The sequence below is a fragment of the Ischnura elegans genome, chromosome 12 (assembly GCF_921293095.1).
Source record: "Ischnura elegans chromosome 12, ioIscEleg1.1, whole genome shotgun sequence".
Taxonomy (NCBI): Eukaryota; Metazoa; Arthropoda; class Insecta; order Odonata; family Coenagrionidae; genus Ischnura; species Ischnura elegans.
In genome coordinates this window covers 79,623,963-79,641,458 of record NC_060257.1, presented here as the reverse complement: position 1 = coordinate 79,641,458, position 17,496 = coordinate 79,623,963, and positions in this window count along the sequence as shown.

Sequence of the window (17,496 nt, the reverse complement as noted above, 5' to 3'; positions counted from 1 at the left end):
TTTGCCCGAAACATTCGGGCTACATTGAATACATAATCAAAAATTATTTTATGATGTATACCACACAGATTTATTAAAACAATCGACAGGTTTCAACCTTTCCAGGACATCATCAAGAAGTCCTCTCTTATAGCCTCTTGATAATGACCTGGAAAGGTTGAAATAGTTCGGTTCTTTTAATAAATCTGTTTGGAATACAACATAGTTCGAATTTTATATATCATTTCAATATTCCACCAAGTAACCTCGTCGACCATTGATTTCACACAGGGACTAGATCTCAAATATTACTCCTTTGTAAAAACTTAGATAAATTTTCAATGGTCAGGCATCGGCTAACGTTTAAAACAATACACTCTGCAGAACCTGAATATCATTATTATATTTTTTTTTCTTTTCTTGATCTTGTTTAATATACGATATAATATTTCTTGGAGTTTAGGTCAATTTTAAAACAAGTTTCAGCCAACGTTTCGATTTATTTTTAAATCATCATCATCAGGGCTATGTAAGAAAAAGTATGAACAATATAAAATACAAAGATTAAAACGATATACAATATTTATACATTAAAAAATGAACAATCGGGTTTTTTATACAATAATATAATTTACAGAACAGAATGGTATACAAAAAAAATTTTGACATTTTTTTTAGCCGGAATATCGCAAGTTTATACTTTAAGATTTCGACACTTTACACATCAGACAAAAATTTGAGTAGGGTGGTTGAGATGGAAACTCGCAACTAAGTGAAAATCCAAATAACTTCACTATGTTTAAAAGGTGAGCGAGCATGAAAGTGGATCGAACGTTATATTGCTCTTAACAGAACTTTAACACGCTCGACAAGCCACGATGCGAAGAGAGGCAGATGAATATTTTTGCTGAAAACGCTCCAATACTTTGAAGGACCATTAAAATTCGTTGCGAGAGCTGCCTGGGAGATCAATCAACCTGGGCTTGCTTTCCGATAGGCCGCGAGAACATTTTAACCTGAACCACAAAGCCCTCTGTCGACGTTACAGTTCATTCAAGTGGCATGGTGATTCTATTTTGTCTGGGGATTCTGTTTAAACCGCTCGACATAACATAGAGCGGTAAAAAAAACTAGATATGATGGGACTGAACAGCTGCTGCTACTTCGGGATTCCTCAAATCTATAAACCTCCTTGAAATTATTTAATTCGGCATCGCCCCTCTTTATTACACGTAATCTCTCTTAAGCTTTCCTTCCAACAATCCCCTTCTTTTCATCAGCAATATACATAGCAACGTGAAAATAAAAAGTAGACTTTGTTGATTTCGCGGAAATCAACGAAGTCTCCTTTTTATTTTCGTGTATTAACTTCCACATTGTTGATACCATTGAACATAGCAACGTTTCTCAACACGAACAATAAAAATATAAAACATCAAACAAGCAAAACATACGTTAATATATAAATTTGGAATTTCCACTCTTTATTACAGCTATTCCCTCTTAAACTTTCTTTCCAAAAATCCCCATATTTTTATCATCAACACATAGCAACGTTTTTTAACACGAACAATAAACAACAAAAGACATCAAACTAGCAAAACATACGTTAAACTTTCCTTCCGACAATCCCCTTCTTTTTGTCAACGACACATGGCAACGTTCTTTTAAACAAACAATTGACAATCTAAGACATCTAAGACACAATCAATCTAAGACATAATCTACCTAACAAAACATACAATAGCATATAAATTTATATAATTAAAAGCCCATATAATGAACTATTTATGATTAAATAAAATAAATAAAAATGGAGTTCGACAGGGCATCATATGACATGACACTGCATTTGAGATTTTAAGTGCTTTATAAAAGGTAGTTAGGCTCGACTAGACAGACATTTTTCGCTCGGTGGGTTGCATCAGAACCAGAAGCGGTTGGAGAATCTTCTATTGTAAACTTCGCGCGCTCGAGATAAGTTCAAGTGGGAATCTAGAGGGACAAAACTCGATGTTTGTAAGTGCTTTGAAAAAGAAAGCAATCGAGTCTCCAAGATCGACTTTTTCTCGCTAGGAATAACATCGAGCTGCTCACAACACAATCCCTTAGGACGACTCAACCAAGTTGCACCAAGCTCTTCAAAATCTCCAAAGGCGCAGTTTAGTTCTCCCAGATTAATTTTTCTTCGCTCGAAATTATCTATAGCATTTCAAACACAAGCCCCAGGTCGGGGATCTGCGTCAACTGAGGAGCCTAGACTCGAACCCAGTATGTAGGTCATTTAGGGTAGGTCTGCCCTTTATACTGGCCGAACCCCACAACTTTAGGCAGACTGGATCTCGAGCAACGAAGCAATTTTTACTTGCAGAGTATCCTTGAACACGTATTTCGACAAACAAAGTGGCCCTCTTGAAGGAAAAAGCACTTCCAACACAAGGCTGGAAGTGAATAGAACGAGATAACAACCTAACTTAACGTGAGTAAGATCCACAGAGAAAATCATCCGCCTTGACCGGGATTCGAACCCGGATCCCCCGATTTCCGGTCGAGTGCTTGAGCCAGTTAGCTACCGAGGCGTCATTCTTCCCTGTGGATTCGGGTTCGAATCCCGGTCAAGGCGGATGATTTTTTTTCTCTGTGGATCTTTCGCACGATTGTGCATTGTTGAAAAAAAGTGTCCGCCATTTTGTAATTGCATGTTAAGAATTTATCGAAGATATTCGTTAAGATTACAGAAAATCGAAGAATAAACACCATGAAACAGATTAAATGTTTTTCATTACGCAGCAATCCGCCTATAACTTCACCATCTATTTACTTTGGAAGATTTTCAGAGAAAATTGAAAACGGGCGTTTTATTGGAAATTTGTTCATGTTTCAGCCTATGTATCTCAAAAACGGGTGAGACATATGTCAAATGAAGTATATATCCATAAATTTCAATAATTTTAGTATAAATGCGAAGTTTCCAGAGTCTAACTAAAAAAAAGTCACTTTTAACTTTGTCCGGCTTTTTCCAATATCCGCCCTCTGTGCGACCGATTTCGTGCCGATAATTTATTCAAGAGAATGGTTTTTGATACATCACGTGACATACACCCGTATGTATCCATAAACTCGATAGTTTTAGGCTTTACTCTGTGAAAATCCATGATAAAGAATTAAAAGGGTATAAAGGTTAAAGGAAGAAAGCACATTAGGAATGGAATTTTAGCTAATGAGAATATTTTTGTCAACCATTCTCTTGGAAATTCCACTGAAGTTGAGTGACGCTTCCACCTCGCCTGAACCACCGCACCGGTCCCAGAACTACCTTAAGCACACATTAACCTACCAATTCCGCAACCCTCCCTACCAACGCGTAACAACAACCAAATAAACATCAAAATAACGAACTCTATACCTGAGGATGTCGCCTTTGCGACTAAACCGGTCGCCTTGAATAAATTCTGTGAAAAAACTACCACACCTTTTGTAATTCTTGCCGTATGTCTCTCTTTAATCACCGTAAGCCGCGAAAGCTTTAATCAAGAAACTTTAAAAGAGCGATTAATTATACAACCATATCAGATTTTAGGGGAAAATATTAGGGGGTGGAAACAAAGTTAACGTCAACCCTGTGCATGCACTTATCCAGGAGGAGGACCAATGGGGCTTCAACCCTAACCCCCACCCCGAAATTTTTCCCTTTCGGCAATTTCCCGCGGTACGTCCTCTCAAAAAACAACCACCCCAGTGTCACCTCCGACCAACAGCCCTGTAACCTTACTTGATGCCTCCTTCAGATTACGATTGTTCCAGCGATCGTTGGAACTATCGAGCATTCACACCACGATGGTTTAAACCTGTGCTGCCCTACAGTGCTGAAATCTGAAGTGTACGAGAAATTGACGATTAGCAAAGCTGTCGTGGTAGGGTGGGTTAAGATATTACCGTTTCAACGTGTATTTAAAGTATAATTTTTCTTCCGCCCATATTCTTCCTTGCTTGGACAAATCCACGAAAAAAATAGAGCAATAGGAGCTTCTAAAACTTTTCGTCTTCTTGTTGTCGCTTCCTCTTCCGGTCATCCAGTGCCCAATCATCGTTAAGTGGCAACGATAGGAACTGTGAAATATTGTCCAGACTTGCATGCACACAGCTAGTTCTGCCAACTATCGTTAATACGATCGCTGGGACAATCGTAATGTGAACCATGATGCAAAAAAATTACCTATTGTTCAATTCAGTTTGCTTTGAATTTGAAAAGGTAAAATGTTTTTAAAGGAATCTTTAGAATTTACAATGAGTGGCATCACTCACAATATTTATTATTCTAAAATAAGTATATCAAATCATGATTCAAGAATCGAGCATTGCTCAAATATTTCTTTTTTCAGAATCGAACATTATCCGCCATTATCCTAAAGTTTAAAATGCTTAAAAAAATCAAGCGATTTCGGAATCAAATGCCTTTGGAGACAGAGCTGTAATGACTTAGGCTATTTCAGTGGCAACAGTCGCTGATTTTAACACTTTGCGTGTTATGTGCGTAACATAACGTAACCATTACGTAAATATGCGCGCAACATTATTCATACAGGGGGTGTCCTAACACCCCCTACCACTCACCTTTTTGGCGGCTTGCTGCGTAGAATGTACATTATGCCACGTGATATCCTTCGATTTTTGCTACGGGTGTAATATTACGCCATCCTTTTTTTTATCGCAGTTTGCCATTTTTTTTAAGTGGTACTAGCCTCTAAATAAACAAATTAAGAAAAAAAAAGCTAAATTCATTAATAAAAATAATACCAATCAATTATTCCTCCCATAATACATGGGTTGTTAAGAAATAACGCATAAGTATTGGAGATTGCCAAGGCTGGGGTACAGATCTACAGTACTAAGTTCGGCACGGTAAGTGTTAACTTTCATTATGACGAAAATATAGCTTATTAAGTCATATTATTGCGTATAGCTTAAATTTTAGCAATGGCTGCTTATTTAACGAAACATTTGAATTCACTATATGTACGTGCAAGTTGATTTAAGATCACCATTGCAGACAATACGAACCCCATCAAAGCCCTCCTAGAAGTAAATTCCGCAATATACCAATCTTTTATTCCATTAAAATCGATCCGTACATCATATTATTCTAAAATAAAATATCACAGTATTTCCATTCGGGAAGCTCCACAGGCGCACAGTATATTCCCAAGGAATTATTAAAAGGCTTATTCACTCATATTCCACGAAAATATTTCATCTCAACCACAAAGCCTTCTTTCGCTGAACACTTTTATTTCGCATGAAGATTGGAGTGGCGTGGAGATGTCTACATATCTGCATGGCAAAAGACACCTCTCAAAGGACGTTTTACATTATAGAGAGGATCTACAGAGACTCGCAACCTTCTACGCAGTCACGGTCACTTGAAAACGTCCACATAAATATGCAAGCAGATGCGTTAACCTCGCATACTTCACCAGTGCCTCCACAAAAGGAGATTTGAGTGATTTTAGCGTACAAAATGCGGATAACGAGTAAAAAACAATCACAAACTTCAAATAATCGAATTCCGAAATAATTTATTTTACCCATCTATCAACGCACGTAATAGCAGACGTCTAGTGAGCGTCACAGAGGGCTATACTCTCAGGTCAAACAGAAATGATAGAATAAAAAGAGACACGATGACAAAATACAGACATTGTAATTTTTTCTCTGAAGACAGATAGTAATATAAAAACACAAGATCATAATCATTAATCATAATAAAGTGCTCAGCTAAGTTTACAAAAATATTTTTTGGCATCTAGAATAGACTAAAAGACCAGTCGAACTTGGTACCACCAAATAATCGATGAACATTTTAGTTACAACATTTACAAATTAAGTACGACTTTACGAATTTCAATCGTATCTAATTTTTAATTATATAATAAATAAAATAGCATCGAAAATTTCGAAAAAACTTCAAAAATAAATCATTTAGTTAGCAGTTTCGATAGCCTTGACAGTTGTTGCAGTGTAACCAACTCAAAAAATTACCCCAAAGATCATTATTATTTTTTTCTGCAAACTCTTACGATATTTTAATGGTTATTCTGCCATTTGGGGCTGATACAAATCCAAAAATCCTATAACTTCACCATCTACTTACTTTGGAAGATTTTCAGAGAAAATTGAAGACGTGCGTTTTTATGGAAATTTTCTCACGTTTGAGCCTCTGTATCTCAGTAACGGGTAAGGCATATGTCAAATGATGTATATATCCATAAATTTCAATCATTTTTGAGTGTACATGCGAAGTCTCCAGGGTCTACTTAAAAAAAAAAGCCATTTTGTAATTTTGTACGGCTTTTTCAGATTTCCGCCCACTGTACGAAGTTGCGTGACCGACTGCTGCTCACTTATTCAAGGGAATGGTTTTTGTTACATCACGCGGCCTACACCCGTATGTATCCATAAACTCCAATTTCAATTATCATTAGAATCGGTGCGGCCATTTTTTAGTTATAAATGGTGTAAACTAGCACCATTTACGACTTTGTTTTACATATTAAAGTAGATTTAAGACTGGGGACCCACAAACCACCTCAACAAGCTTATTGATATTATTTTCGGGGTAAGGAGTAGAAGTGGCTACATGTATGTGAGTTTGTAGATAATACCACATTTCAAGCGAGTCCTTTGAAAGAAAATTGATTAAAAGACACGCTTCAATGACTTACCTAAATTTCCCATATCATAAATTAGTATTTGAATAACAACTGAAAGTTTTAGAGTCATTTTTTTTTAGTAGAGCATGGTGTAGAATACAGCTGCATATAATTCTGAACATCACACGATCAACCGTTTTATCCCTCTGTCTGAAAATATGGATGACTTTGCATAAGCGTTCGAATTACTTTATGATAACATCTACTTTCTATCGTCAATGAACACACGATATACATCGATCATGATTTGGATTCATTATTTAAATTCGAACAATTTTCATTATCTCACCTTGGTAATTTTTGAGATCAAATCAATAATTTCGCTCTGAATCCAAATTTTAATTATATACGACTATCATACCCACCCGTTTTCCGTAACCATGGCTACATACACACCTCATCTCATTTTAATTCTCCCTTTTACATCTCTATTCCCTTGAGAAGTACCTTTTGAATCGACCAATTCACAGCTACCCTCCAAATCTCCGAGGCTCCCTTTATGAATGAACTCATAATTGACTTTCCTCGAGAAATAACGCACGGCATTCAGCCATAGTCGGTCCATGAATAACATTAAAAGCAGAATTCACGATTATATTCAGCCACGTGTCGGTTAGTCGTTCGCATTCAATATAAACTGAATCTATTTATGTTTGCCGTTTTGCGACTCTTTTCACAGCCGGAAAAATTTGAGCTTGGGACTTTTTTTTTGAGTTCTTCACATTGAGAGAATGATTTAATCCTAATTAAACGCAGACAGTGTTCCCGTAATACGAATTCTAATGGAAACTCATGGAAACATTCTGGTGCTTGATTAAATCTTATAGGGCATCCTTCCACAAGTCATCATTCCGGCAATAAAATATTCCCGTACTCCTCATAGTTTATCCTTGATTAAAATTGCACGTGATCCAAAGCTGAGATTTATACGAGTATTTTTATAGCATTCGTAAGAAAGATTTTAATCCAAATGGAGCTCATTTCATCGCATATAAAAATCACTGCACAATCTCAAATTCGTTTATGGAATGTGTTTCTCTAACAGAGAAAAATAGTTACGACAGCGATGACGGCCAGTAGGTGTGAATAGGGTGGTTTACTCTTTTTTATTGCCTAAATCGAAAGATTATTACTCCTGGAGTACTCATTTCACGCTTTTAGATTTTTAAATGACGATATCTATATTTCGCGATTAAATGAAAAGTGATGGCTAAGTTTGAATACTGGGAAAAGCCCGTGTGACGACATTCTGGTTCCAGCTGCCGCTGTGTGAGGCCACCTTGGTGCGAGGCTATGAGCGCCGCTGCGATGCAAGCTGATAGCAGGTAGCGCTTGGCCTTTATAAGGATTTTGTATATATTAGGGATTAATACCCAATCAAACAAAGTAAACTTTCGGTCCACAGGCAATTTTAATAGGTAATTGAGAGATTATGGCAGTTAGGATTAAATTTGAAAAAATGCGTAGTAATGAATTTCTGGAAAAAGAAAAACTCCCCACAACATGGCTACAGAAATTCGGGGTACCCAATTGGAGACTAAGGAATCCGTGAAATGTCTAGGAATTAGACTCAATAATGATGTATCATGTAATAAACATATTCGGGAAATAACAGGTCAAGCAAATCGTAAATTGGGTTTTGTCAAAAGAATATTAGGAAAGTGCGACGACAAATTAAGAGAAAGTTGCTACTTCTCCCAAGTTAGACCCCATTTAGAAGACGCTGCCAGTTTCTGGGACCCTCATAAAATAGGCTTAATAACAGAGTTAGAACGCGTGCAAAGAACAGCTGCCAGGCTATATGAAAGGTTGTTACGATGGTCTAGTTAGTATAACTGACCTCTTAGATAAACTCGGATGGGAATCTCTGTCGGACCGTAGATTAAAAAGTAGACTAAACGTTTTAGATAAATTCAAGAGCAGTGTCTTTTCTAACGAAGTTAACCATATCTTACGGACGCCAACGTACTACGGAAGATAAGATCATATAAATAAAATAAGAGAGATATATTGTGGAAAAGACATTTTCAGAATGTCTTTTTTTCAACGATCGATAAGAGATTATAACGGTAGCGTTGGAACTCACAAATAGATTAGATAACTTTGTAGTGTAGCCTACTAACCTATGTATACTTTAATGCGTGTTCCCGAATTTTATTATTATTTCTAACAGCATGTAGCAGAATAATTTTTAAGTAAGTATGCGTAACGTTTTTTGGACCGTGTGGTGTGCATAAGGGAATCAAATTGCATGCTGCATGCTGGTGATTGATCACCCCCTGCGAAACACACTAGAAGTGGCTCGCAGGGTACTATGCAGATGTAGATGTTTCCCTGAGCTCTGTGCCTCATGCATTGGTAATCTCATACGATGTAAAGCTCCTGACTACTCGTATAGCATCTAGGTCCCTGTGACCCCAGGTCACCTAGGTCACAGGAAGTGGCATCGCATGGGCGCCATTCTGGCCTTTTTCAAATGAGGTAAAAAATGGCCATTAACATTCGTCTAAATTGGGATCTCTAAAACCAAATAATTTGTATATTATGAATACACTCATGGTGGGTAACGATTCACAATTAATGCCTTTCGTTTTCTTTGATGAAGGAAACTACCCTGTTTTATATTATTCGCTCCAGTCAAAGAAGATCTCTGTTGAGCTTTCGTCGCACTATGAGAGGCTATATTCGTCGCGTCAATAATTGTAGAACAACCGTATTTTTTTCCATTTTCGTGACGCGTTTCTCATTCAAAACGTACTTCATAATCTTGAAATTTTCAGGCTTAATACAGTTCGCACACATTATCCAACATTTGCCTGAGTATGAAATATAAAAAATGTTCATTTAAAATAAAATCCTGGCATGAAATAAAAAATTGAATTTTCCAATTTGAATCAAAACAAAATTCTGTCGAAAATTAGGAAGTCCGATTTAATTTTTAAGACGGCTACTACCATATTGGTTAAATATGAACAAAATTATTCTCAGGAAATAATGGGATAGCACTCCAAAAAATAAATTTATCAACCCATATTTTAATGCAGAATGAAAGATATTTGCTTCATCGCTAATGAAATAAAAACTTTGTTGTATTCCACCAAATTCATTTTCAGGTACGACTAGTTTCAACACAGCGGCATCATCCTCAGGTACCAGAGTCGAAACTAAAGTCGTAATATAAATTGGTGGAATACGACAAAAATTTTATTTATTTAACGATAAAATAAACTTCCACATGGTTGATCCTGTGGCGATAGAGATAATATTTGTTTAAGCATACCGGGACTAGCCACGGTGATAACTTTTACGGAGTCACCCGCAATCCACAAACTGTGCGAAAAATCCATAGAGGAAAAATCATTTAATGAAATTCACAAATCCGATTTCCGGCCGAGTGCTTTACTGACTTTATTGACCTGGACTGCTAGTCGCATGATATGCTCAGCAGTCCATACCACCTTGTCCGGTATTGTCCACAAATTTTTTACAGGGAAGAATGACGCATCGGTAGCAGGAAATCTATGAATCCGGGTTCGAATCCCGGTCAAAGCGAATGATTTTTCCTCTGTGGATTTTTTGCGCAAGATAATATTTGCTCTATTCTGAGAGGTTTTTCACTTTGCCTCGCCGAAAGATTAAATTTAAATTGTCATGCCGGTCCTTCCTAAACTCCCAAGCCTGTGACACATGACGGCAGTATCGATTCCTAAGTGCAATGGACGAGAAAGTGTCTTGCCATCGGAGTAAAATGTCGCGTTGTATTGCGAGGGCATCGTTTCGCATCTCGCGTGAAGGGCAGGTGGAGGAGGAGGTGGGGGAAATGCACGAGGCTGTGCCGCAGAGCATTGTGGGCAATTTCGCACTACTCGGAAATGAAGAGCACCGATCGAAGGCAGGTCCATTGAGAGAGTCCTTCTCGGAATGGAGCGATGGGGAGGGGAGGAAGGATGATAGCATGGACCAAACAGACCGGACGACGGATGCTGCTATCCATGCACACGGACGTAGCAGTGGAATACGGGGAAAACGGGCACCGCATAGTTCCCACTGCGACTCTATGAAGGACTATATTGTCTTTCCCTCCTGTTTGTTTTTTTATTACCATTACGCTATTTATTTTCAACTTCTATCCTTTCTAGATAGATTAAATAGATTGTGACGTGTTTTTTATTTCCTCTTCAACCTTCACAAATATGGTTAATACACTTTATAAATATTTTTTATAAGTTAAAGGTAACGCACCTCTCAGCGAAAAACTCGGGAGCAAAGACACACCCGCACGCCACAACTTTTACAGCCATACTCCTCCATTCTCTACCCTGCGTCGTCAACAACAATTGGTCCATTCTATTTTTGCTGTTCATTATCGCCCGCTTCATTGTCTTTCTCCCATCAATTGTCACATTAACATACAACCCAAAACAACTCAAAATTAAGTGTTACAATATATATGATATTAGTTGTTACAATGTTGAATGTTATATTAAACATGCGTACAACGTTTTTCGTTGCACATGACGCAAATAATTTAGAGTCTCAGATCTCATTCACAAATTCACAATTAAAAATCTGAATGTTAAGTATTTTGGTAACCATTTAACAAATTTATATGCATACTTTTTCTAAAGTTAACAATCGATGAACTGCAATAAATATCATTATAAAATACGTAAACACAACTATCATTATAAAATAAACAAACACAACAACACAACAGCTGCTGTAATATGAAAAATATTAAATAAAATAATGATAAATACATTGGCGGATCTAGGGGGGGCACGGGAGCACGAACCCCCCCCCCTCTCATACTCTTAAAAAATATGCAAGAAAATTAATACGATCCCATTATCATTGCGTTCGTTATATATTACGAGGTATACTTCCCCCCCCAAAACAAAATCCTGGATACGGTCTTGCTTGTGCCCCCCCAGAAAGAAATCCTGAATCCGCCCTTGGATAAGTATGAAAAATAATAAAAGTCAGGAAATGGAAAGTTTTTATCTTACTTTTTGTAGTTCCTAGAAAAAATGTTATTCGCCTATTCATTTTTTATTGTAATCTGTATACTACACGCACGTTTTATCAATGTAAGAGAAAGTATTGCTCATTTCTTATCTAATTCTACTATGATCGGACTAGCTATGGGGATAACTTTACGGAAAACTAGGGTCAGGGTTGTTAAAATATCCCTGTCTTCGAATTCCCTGACTATTTCCAGGCATAACTCGTCATTTCTCCAGAAATATTTTGCTCTCTCTGCGATATTTCATCACATAAAAAGTTTGGTCGGCTCAGTCAATCATGACCAACTTTAGTAAGATTACAGTTCGCCCGGGAAATATACATTGTAGTAATTACGGGTTAGTCAGTCCTGCTCACATTGCGGTAAAATTTTCCATGAGAGAAACGTAGTGAAGCTGAGCGCGGAGATATAGAATTCTTTTCTAGAATTTCTTACAGGTACACAAAATAAATATTTATCCTTACTGTAAAAACAATCCTAAGGAAGTCGTTGATGTCAGAAACTTAATTTTCCCACAAAAAATTATTAAAGTGGTTTCAAATAGAATGGATCCTGTTTAAAAGGCAAAATTACAGCACCTTTCCGAGCTGAAGAAGCCAGGCGGGCAGCATGCCCAATGAAAGCTAAAGATCCTACTTCTTGCACGAAGGTATGAATAATATTCGGGTCCACATAAAGAAAGTTTTCACAGAAAAATGCGAATTTCAAGTAAATTATTCACCCACACTTATTTTTAAAGAAAAATATTACAATTCGAGGAGGTTATTTTGGTTTTCTCGTTATGACATAACTTTTCCCAGCCGCCATTGACAGGAATCCTATATTCTTCCCTGTTTTCCCCTACTCAATAAAAATATTCTGACTTTCACCCTGATTCTGATTTTCCCGAGTCTTACCCTCAATGAGACATGGATTAACGTTATCTTTTGACCACCCAAAAATGTTGGGTGAGAGGATATGTTTCCTTGGTAACTGAAAACGGATCTTAGAAAATTATGGCATGAGGGGCGGTCTGGAGTCATAGAGGCCCTTGACTGGGGTTCATGATGGGATCCTCCTCACTTTACTTGGGAATTCCGAAAAAAAGTCAGGAAATTCTATGCTCGGAAATGGATTTTGACGATATTCTCTTAAAAAGTTGATAAATTTTATCAAATTTCGCAGGAAAGAAGTACGAGTAGGAAACAATCGTACATAAAAAAGAGATAATTTCACAGCTTATTAATTTTAACAATGCATCATGGTCCATAATCTATTTAGGGTATTTGTGCCTTGAAAATGCACTGAGATCCAAAAATAAATTCTAAAAGAACCCTTCAAAAAAGCATCAAATTCTCTTTTACCTTCTGACACCTTTCTTTTATTTATTTTTTATTTAATATTTTTATGCTAAGTATTATGTAAATTAAAAAAAGCCAATGAAAACGTAGAATTTTATATTTGCAAAAATTCTTCGGTTCAAGTAAACTGAATTTTTTGTATTACACCTTTCAGATACGTTTCAAGATAGACGAGAGCGTAAAGTGTGGGGCCTCCTAAGCTCGGGGCCCTCGGCGATTGCCGACCAACCTACCTGGCCAAACCGCCCCTGGATGGCATCACCATAGCTGGCTAAACATGGAGTTCCCACCTCATTTTAATGGGTAACCCCTGCCACGTATGAGCTCCAATCATTGTGGTAGAACAGGCACGTGGCTTTGTGCATGTCGGGGAGAAATACTGACAGTGGCAGCGATAAGGGCCCCGCAGACCTCGGGGGGCCCCCGACACGAACATTTAAAAAATGATAATCAATTTGCATAACTTGCTTTTGAGTTTTTAATATTTCAGAGGATCTCAAAGATAAAATACATTTTTAAGGAAATCAAAAACCATAATGCAGATTAATTTGACTCTACTCGTATAACAGCTACGGTCGAGAGAAGTTTATCTAAACTTAAATTAATTAAGTCATACTTGAGGAGTGCCATGACTAAAGCTCGGTCGAGTGACTTGGCTTTTCATTAAGCATCAAACATGAAGAAACAATGAAAATCAATATCAACGAAGTGGTTTTGTTCTAAGCTGTGAAAAAGAGGAGATTGGGCTTAGGCAAACTAGGAGAAAAACCTTTATTAACTAAACTTGGATAAGTTAGTTATTTAAGATAACTTTCTGTAACATATTTTACGAACTCATGAGCAATTTATAACAAAGTTATAAAAACGTGCTGAAAAATTGTGAAAGTGGAGCGAACTGTGAACTCTGTCAACTACGAGAACACTTCATATTCAGTTTATTTTTAATTTTTTATTATATAAGTAGTGTGAACTTTCAACACATTTCAAAGCCCATTTTAGACAATAATTTGTTGAAATGATGTAATTGAATGCATATTCAACTTTTATGGTGCTGTATACTACACCTTCTTAATCATAACAGCATATGTAGGTTTATATATAGAATAGAAAGCTTTTAATTCATTGCCATTAATACAAGCATAGCTTATATAGGGGCCCCACAAAAATTTCGCGGGGGTGGGCGAATCTTTGGCGCCGCCACTGAATACTGACCCCTGCCGAACACCTTAGAAGAGGTCCGATGGGTATTACGTAGATGTCGGTCACTCACCCCTCAGGGGGCGGGTACATTCGAGCGGCCATCTCTATTTTAAGGATCATGTTGCGCACTCTCTTCCTTCCTTTCGCCTTTTCATGGCGAAGCGTAAACAAACATCGGCCGTCGTCTAGCAACGAGACTCCTCTCCCTCTAAAGCCGTCTTCACACGATCATCTTTCGCGGAATCAATTGTTTAACATCGCACCTCCAGGCGCCTCAAGCGTGCTTGCGTGGTATAACCACGAACATCTGCTAACCAGTGGCGGCTCGTGAGTCAAATGCTGGGAGGGGCACACTCCACCGGGGGGGTCAAAAGTTTTGAATATTTTTAGTATTTTAGTGAGTTTTTCAGGCTTTCTAGAGACCAATAATACACAAAACAATCAGTAACACTAAAACACTAACAATCACTAACTCGATCAACTCAACTACAACTAGGCCTATTAACATTAAAACAATTTACACATAATAAGTCAACTGGTCACCAAAACAAGGTATTCTGCAACACTGCAACACCAAGATTATACGGCCGCCGGCCGGCGCGGCGATGTCAACTCACTCATGATGAATGAAAATGAACTTCGTTTTTCCACATAAATATTTATTTAATCACGACCGCGGTTTCGACGCACTGCGTCATCCTCAGGCGAGGAGCACAATGAAAGATCGTCTTAAATACTTGGCCATATAATACCAGAAGTAGTGGGGGGGGGGAATCAAGAGGTAGGGGTGGTTGGGAGGGAGGAGGGGGAGGGGTTAGGTCTTTCCCTGGTTGTTCATTTTCATTCATCATGAGTTAATTCCACAAAGTGACACCTCAAACCTCCAACGTCAACTCACTCGTTCTGCGCATGCTCGGGCGGCGTCCCAAGACTTCCATAAGGCACAAGCTTAGACGCGTCATAGCACCAGCAGCCCACTCTTCATATAAACTTTTACACAAATTACAGTCATGCGGATTAAACGACACAGTTTTAAACTGGATACGCGACTTTCTCAGAGATCGCAAACAAAAAGTAGTTCTCGACGGAATTAGCTCCGATGTTGTAAACGTTTCATCAGGTGTTCCACAAGGAAGCGTAATCGGCCCCCTGTTGTTCATTATATACATTAATGATCTCTGCTCCCGCATTAGCAGTAAAATACGTTTATTTGCTGACGACGCTGTCATCTATCGCGAAATTAGTGATCACTCTGACTATGAAATTCTATCATCTGACTTAAACAACGTTCATTTGTGGAGCCAAGAGTGGGGACTCGTCGACGTCGTTTTTAGTCTACGCACCTACGGCCAAACATACACATTTCTTGCGGATTAATCTGAGCAAATGCATGGCGGTACATTTCTAGCGGAATTCGTCCAACTCTAACCACGTTTATGCAGTGGATGGCATTAATGTAAAGGCAACAGACGAAGTGAAGTACCTGGGAGTTACGATAACCTCGAACCTCACGTGGGGAACACATATAAAGAATATTTGCGGAATCCCTGAAGAAATTAGGATTCGTCAAGCGTATTGTGGGAAGATTTTCGGATGAGAAAGTGAAAGAAAGGTGCTATTTCGCTCTCGTCCGACCGCACCTTGAATATGCAGCGAGCGTATGGGATCCGGTGAAGAAAGACTTAATCCGCGAACTGAATAAAATACAGAGGAAGGCTGCGCGTTTCGTCAAAAACTGCTACGGGTGTACAGACAGTGTTACCCAGATGTTAAGAGAATTTGGCTCGGAGCCGCTGGAGACTCGGAGGCTGCGCGCTAGGCTTAGATTGCTTCAACAATTGAGAATGGATATCTTTAAGAGCGACACAGAGAACATAATATTAGAGCCACACTATATTTCCAGGTCCGATAGATGTGATAAATTAAGAGAGATGTTTTGCCGAACGGATAGATATGCGAATTCGTTTTTCCCCCGAACCATAAAGGACTTTAATAAACGCTAGTCCCAACTTCGTATGAGCACTTAATTTTTTTTAGCTGTAAACGGCTGGTGTCCTAACACCCCCTGCCACACGCCTTTTAGGCGGCTTGCGGGGTATTATGTAGATGTAGATAACTTCATGGTTACGTATTGGGACGTTCTGGCCAGCGCCCTGCGGCTACAAATGCGAACTTCTCGCGCTATTATTTGCGTGTTTTTCCTACATTTTCGATATATGCGATTGAAAAAAACACCTTGGTTTAAAGATGCATAATTAAAATTGAATGGGTATTTAATTTTATTTCCTTTTTCAAATCTTTGGGAGGAGCAGCGTCCGAGAGTCCTTATGGGCAAGCCGCTTCTGCTGCTAACAAGCAATGAGAGATGTAAATTATTAGGGACTGCAACTGAGACGCCAAGAGTGGAACTATCCAAAATATGATTATACAGAAATATTATTACTTTTATTACACATTTCTGCAAGTAGACTATGGCCTGGTGACAGTATTAGATGTATGCTCATGAATAACAAATTTACCTATCTAATACAAAGTTTAGAAACAGAAAAGACACCCATGGTAAAAAATAATAAATTAATTGTAACCTCATACTACTAACAATTTAACATTTTCCCAATGAATTATAGAGATATGATAAATAGATTTTGACAGTGATTTCGAAGTTTTATGATTAGCGGGCTAAAAGAGAAGTCTTTGAAGACGAAGAGTCTGCCGATCAAATATTGAATAGGCTGATGTTATACGGTACTCATAATATAGACCGTTTTTCTTGCCATTAAGACTACGATTAAGAAACCAGGAGGTCTTAAGAGGATGCTATATAACCAAACGGAAATTTTCAACTCTCATGAGCTTTTTTTCCATCGGTGAAACGTTCTTCGTGATAAAGCAAATGATCCAAACTCTAGTGACATCACGAGCTCTTGAAAAGTGGGAAAATAGCTGAAAGGAGAAGATTATTATCGTCATAACTTTTCTTTCACTTTCATCACCTGATTCGTGCCAGTTAATTGCGTTTTAGGGTCTCAGCGAACCCCTTTCTAGCAGATAGATAAGCGCTGGATAATTAATTGGTTATATTTCATCCTTTGAGGCATGCTACTCTTTTAATTGTAATCTTAACTACCACACAAACGATCTACTTTATGAGTAAATCAAACGATCAGCCGTCAATAAGATTTGATCAGCAAACCCTCGGATCCGATGACATATTGCATACCCACTACGCTACCAGGACCAT